This window comes from Protomyctophum parallelum, assembly GCF_964188405.1.
Source record: "Protomyctophum parallelum genome assembly, chromosome: 9".
NCBI lineage: Eukaryota > Metazoa > Chordata > Actinopteri > Myctophiformes > Myctophidae > Protomyctophum > Protomyctophum parallelum.
Window position 1 is genome coordinate 5,975,286 of NC_139706.1, and position 6,001 is coordinate 5,981,286.

Below are 6,001 nucleotides of genomic sequence, written 5' to 3' on the forward strand. Positions count from 1 at the left end.
TAGCAAGGAACAAATAGGCTTTATAGATCTCCGCTCTCTTCTGTAGTACATAGCCAGTGTTGTTTTTGTCGACTAAAACTATGACGAAAAACGTTCGTCGACTGCCTTTTTTCACTGGCGAAAACTGAATAAAAACTAAATGAAAACTATAAGCTATGATGACTAAAACTAAGACTAGATATATTGACAATTCCGTCAACAAATAAAAACTAGACATAAATGTTAGGAAGGAACTAGTGGAGTATCCAGTATCCAGTATAAGTCATTTATCCAGTATAAGTCATTTTACACTTTGTTGCATGCTGAAAATAGCCGATCTACAAGCTCACAACGCGTCGCAGCGAGACGCGTTGTGAGCTTGTAGATCAGCTATTTTCAGCAAGTGTAAAAACAGTCATTACGACGGCATCAAGGCCCGTCAGAATAAATTTTAGTCGACTAAATCAACTGTACATTTAGTCGACTAAAACTAGAGTAACACTAAGACATTCCGGGTGACTGAAATATGACTAAAAGTTTTTTGGTTCTATTCCAAAGACTGACTAAACTAAAATAGAAATTTGCTGCCAAAAACAACACTGGTACTATAGCTGCACCAGCGTGTTCAATCTCTGGTTAATATCACAGAGCTGTACGCTTGTACACTAATGTCTATCTAAAGAGTGATTGATTAGCAGTGATATTGATGCATCTCTCTGATAACTGTACACTAATGTTTATTTAAAGGGTGATGCATCTCTCTGATAACTGCCAGCCGGTATAAAGTGTCTCTTCTTGGCTGAGGTTGATGCTATTTGGCAGACTGGCTTTGACCTTAATGCTTCCAACACGCACAGTCAAAAGTTTACACCCCGTCTAGGAAATAACAGTTACCGTATATGAATTAGAGATGTCCTCATCGGGTTGTTTTTTATTACGATCATTTGATTTTGAGTAACTGACGATACCGATCTTCCCGATCCGATATTTATTTATTCTTTATAGAACACTTATGCCATATATCACAATAGTAGTCTACAATATTCTTCCAATATTCGCAGGAAAAAGAACAGCTAAATTAAATGGGTCAAAACGAGTGGCACATAGCTGTACAACATCCCAGTCAATATCCAGTCTAATATCATGATATGGATATTGATATAAGGATGTCCCGATCACTTTCTTTTGCCCCCGATCCGATTCCGATCATTTTAAAATGACGTAACTGCCCCCGATTTCCGATCACGCGATCAGATCGGTACAACCTTACTATGAATGGATTGATTGATATTTATTTACTGCATGCTTTATTAGCGTGTGTGTACAGTCAAAGGTTACGGTAAAAGGGGAAGTTGGAGGTTATGGTAATTTATTTTTTAATAAACTGGGACGGAACATGAATTAGAACAGGAACCCGACAGAATGAGTCCTGCTGGGTAAGATTAGCAAGGCGTTTTAGAACAGCTTTGTGACTCTGGTGGGGTGACTGTGGAGGAGGATAGAGATAGGCTACGATAGAGATGGAGTGGACCGACATATACTAACAGTCCGACAGGCCTCGGTCCAACACCCTATACCTCAAACCCTATAACCTCACAGGGAAGCCACATAAAGTGTCTTAACCCGGCCACGCATGTCGGGAGCCACGGGTGAGTCTCAGAGCCATCCAATAGAAGAGTTACGATGTTGAGGGGGCAGAAACCGAGCGCTCGATCGCTGTCCATGCAGCCATGGAGAGGGACAAGCTGGAGGTTGAAACACATTGTTTTCAACGAGGGCGGCGCAAATAAGAGCAATTTTAGGCATGTGTGCAACGTGACAACTGTTTTAAAGTATTGTACAGTAACAACTAAAGTGTCTGTAATGTTTATGTTGTAGGATTACTACAAAGAAAATCTAAAATAAAGGGATTTAAGATCATTGGAGCTGGGCTGTTGCCTGAGTCCAATGCATTTCTGCCTACTTCCGGTCCAGGACTATTTGTTGTCCCCATTCTCAATAGAAGTCTATGTAGGAGAGCCGCCATTGGACTGAAGCCCCCTGAAGTGAACAGAGTTGTCATAACTCTGTCTTACTCTATGGCTCTTAACCCATTCTGACCTGAGATCAGATTCTAAAAATGTCTATTACATCCTGACAGTTTCATTATTAACCCATTCTGACCTGAGATCAGATTCTAAAAGTGTCTTCGATTTTTCAAAAATAGCAGACCTACAAGCTCGTATCGCGCCACTCGGTGGCGCGATATGAGCTTGTAGATCTGCTATTTTTCAATAGCTAAAGCATAACATGATGCCAACACCAAAATGGGTGCCCGGTCAGAATGGGTTAACCTGCCACGCATGTGTCAAACTGTTGCAAACTAACGTACAAGCAGTCTGTTAGTACGTGGGAGTGGAGTGAACAGGAGGCCTAGAACGCAGCCCTGTGGGACGCTTAGAGAGGTTTAAGTGGTACAACAAACAATAATAATCACGTCTCCAGAGACAGTAAGTAGCTGAGCATACAGTCAGTTCATATGGTAGACATTTATTTGTGCACAATTACAGTACAAGGGATTAGAAAACCAACTCATTCGAGAGACGACAGGTGCACGTCTTACAAAACAGATTGATCACACGTCACATGATCACTCGTCACATGATCACACGTCACATGCTGTAAAGAACGGTACAGTACACCTCCTGATACCGTGGGCATGGCAGCGGCGGCCATTTTCTGGTTCCACCGATCCAAACCCCGTTCATTTTTCCCGCAGAGATTTCCCAAAAGATGTATTAGTAATAATAATTGAAAACCGAAAAACAATATAGTATATCATATAATTAAATATATAAAAATAAAACATTCACGTCACCATTTGATTATAAAAAATATATAATTATATGATATATTATAAATATGGTTTACTTTTCCTTTTCAAAAGAATCTGAATTTATGGCCATGGCTCACCAGGATCCTGGACGACTTGATTTTAGGCTTAGAATAATTCATATCAATATTTTTGGGAAATTCTCTATGGGGGGGGGGGGGGGGGGTGAATGGGGTTAGGTTTCTGGTCTAGAGTGGCGGGTCGCGGCTGAGAATTTGCACACGCCCAGATTTCATCTCACCGATCTGTCGTCAGTCAGAGCCATCTAATAGAAGAGATGCGATATTGAAGGGGCAGAAAACAGCCTGCAGGTCACGTGGTTCATGTACTCGCGTGAGCCCATAGACTCCAATGCATTCCGTAAACTTCCGGTTATCCCCATGCTCAATAGAAGCCTATGTAGAAGAGCCACCATTGGACTGAAGCCCCATGAAGTGAACGGAGTTTGCGTAACTCTGTCTATACTCTATGGCTCTGCTGTCGGTCACCCCCAGCCCCTCTTCTCCTCCCCCCCCCCAGTGCAGCGCTACGTCATTTGAAGCGACGCCCACCCGGAAGGGTTGACTCCCACTCCTAGACCGGAGCGGCCAATGCGTTCCTCCAGGTTTTCATTCATTTTTGTGCCGATGAAAATGAAAGCCTGCACGGGTACCGAAGGCTTCCGTGGAACCGGAAAAAAATGGCCGCCGCTCCTATGCCATGTACATGTGGATGCCAAAAACAAAACAGCTCAAATCTACACATAAATACACAGCAGGACAGTTACAGTTCCTTAATAAAGCCAAAATCATGAAAAAATAGCATCTCCACAATATGCTGTACACACTATATAAACTATAAAGGCAACACGCAATCCTGTACAAACATAAATGACACGTAGGCCTATAGATACGTTTTTTTAGACGGTTTGCAGCAAACGTTAAACAAAATCTAGCTGCTTCAGCAGCAGTCAAATAACTTATAAAAAGGAATGGAAAGAAGAAAAATAAAACATCCCCCGTTCACTTCCCTGTTTACCAATCAGAAAGAAATGCACGTATCTCCTAATCTAGCCCATTCTGAACGGGAACCCATTTTGGTGTCGGCATCATGTTATGCTTTAGCTATTGAAAAATAGCAGATCTACAAGCTCATATCGCGCCACCGAGTGGCGCGATACGAGCTTGTAGGTCTGCTATTTTTTTTTTTATCGAAGAACGACTGACATTTTTAGAACCTGATCTCAGGTCAGAATGGGTTAATCAGACCAGTGTGTGTCCAGTGGAAAACCTCGTATGAATCTGATCTCAGGTCAGAATGGGCTAGGGAGCTCTCTGTGGTTTTGACCAGATGGATATACCAAGCTCTTCATTTCTGACTTCCAACGCGCCTCTCGTTCACAATAAGAACGCGAGGGATTATCGAGCGACTTTATCGAAATCCTACCGAGGTAAACAAGCAAACATTAGCGGGGGGGGGGCTTTCATAGTAAAAGCTGCCATATCTGCGCGGCACCCCGAGCTTCTATTTTGAAAGAAATCCCGGCGCTGATTGTGTTAACCCATTCTGACCGGGCACCCATTTTGGTGTTAGCATCATGTTATGCTTTAGCTATTTAAAAATAGCAGATCTACAAGCTCATATCGCGCCACCGAGTGGCGCGATACGAGCTTGTAGGTCTGCTATTTTTTGAAAAATCGAAGAACGACTGACATTTCTAGAATCTGATCTCAGGTCAGAATGGGTTAATCAGACCAGTGGGTTAAGGGTCAAATTGGTTACCAACTCTCCGTTTAGCTGGGGACCACCTGGAAACCCCCTCAAGGACCACTGGGGGTCCCCCGGGGGCCCGGACCATTGGTTGAGAAACACTGCCCTACTTGGTCATAACTACGGTCACACACAAATAGCCGATCTACAAGCTCACAAGGCGCTTATCATTTTTGATTTGCTAGTTTGTGTTTCACATATTTAAAAAGAGAAAAGAAAAAAAAAACGTTTAAGTGAAAGTGCTCAAGTCTGTCGTTTGTTCGTATGAATATGTAACCAATGAAATCTATTAACCAGAGCATGTGACTGAATGTGTTAACCAATGAAATCTATTAACCAGATCATGTGACTAAATAATAACCACCCTACTGGGAAACAGGTTATTGGTTTTGTTCGCCTTCTCCTCCCCTTTTCCGATGAAAAGAACAGTTTCTGCCCGACAACAATGATTTCAGTGTGTTGGAGCCCTGAAGTCTCTCACTGCACTGAGGTCCATTTGGTTCCACGTGCACACTCTCAGAGCTGAATTAACATTGATTTTACAATATACATTGTCAGAGATAGGAATGTAGACTATAATGCAGGTCTAACTGGGGGTCATTGAAATTAAACGGGTTTGAGAATCACTGCGTAAAAAGGTAAATATAATTTGGGACATCGTCCCGACCCTATAGTCGGTAACGCGTCCTGAGCACGGGCCCCGATTATCTTGCGAGCACCACCTGGTTTTAAAGGTTTCATGACATTAAGTTTCATTTATTTTTTGTGGTCTGGGGTTTTCTCTGTGTGTTCTGAAGCCTTTTGAGCTGCAATAAAAACAGGCAAACAGGCCTCGACAGTGACATCTGCTGGCAGATTTGTAGAAAATCTATGTTAAAAGTTCAGGTTTTTTTTTGGGTGCAATTGAGCTCAGAAAACCCAAAGAAAATAAATTTGTCACGATGCCTTTAAACTGTAGCATATGGAACAGAGACATGTTGAGTCATAATTAATGAATAACTAATAATTAAGAGAAAAATGTCATTACTGAAGGTATACTAAAAAACTATATAAGCATTCCAGCGTATTTGGTTGTACTTGGTGATTGCGACCCCTGAGAACCAGCGTTACAGTGAACTTAACCCATTCAGGACGGGAAGCCCTTTTGGTTTTTTTTTTAAGCATTTATTTAAAACTTTAGCTGTTGAAAGAATCGTGAAAATGTGTAAATCTTTGAATATATATTCTCTCACGGTGAACGCTTTTAACTCAAACAACATATTTTCAGATGGGGGTCCGCGGCCAACTACAGATAATTCTGGGGGGCCTTGACATGAAAAAGGTTGAGCACCACTGACATAGAAACATAGGGTTTTCTGAAAACTTTTAGGATTTAGAAGACTTTTGTGTGTGTGTGTGTGT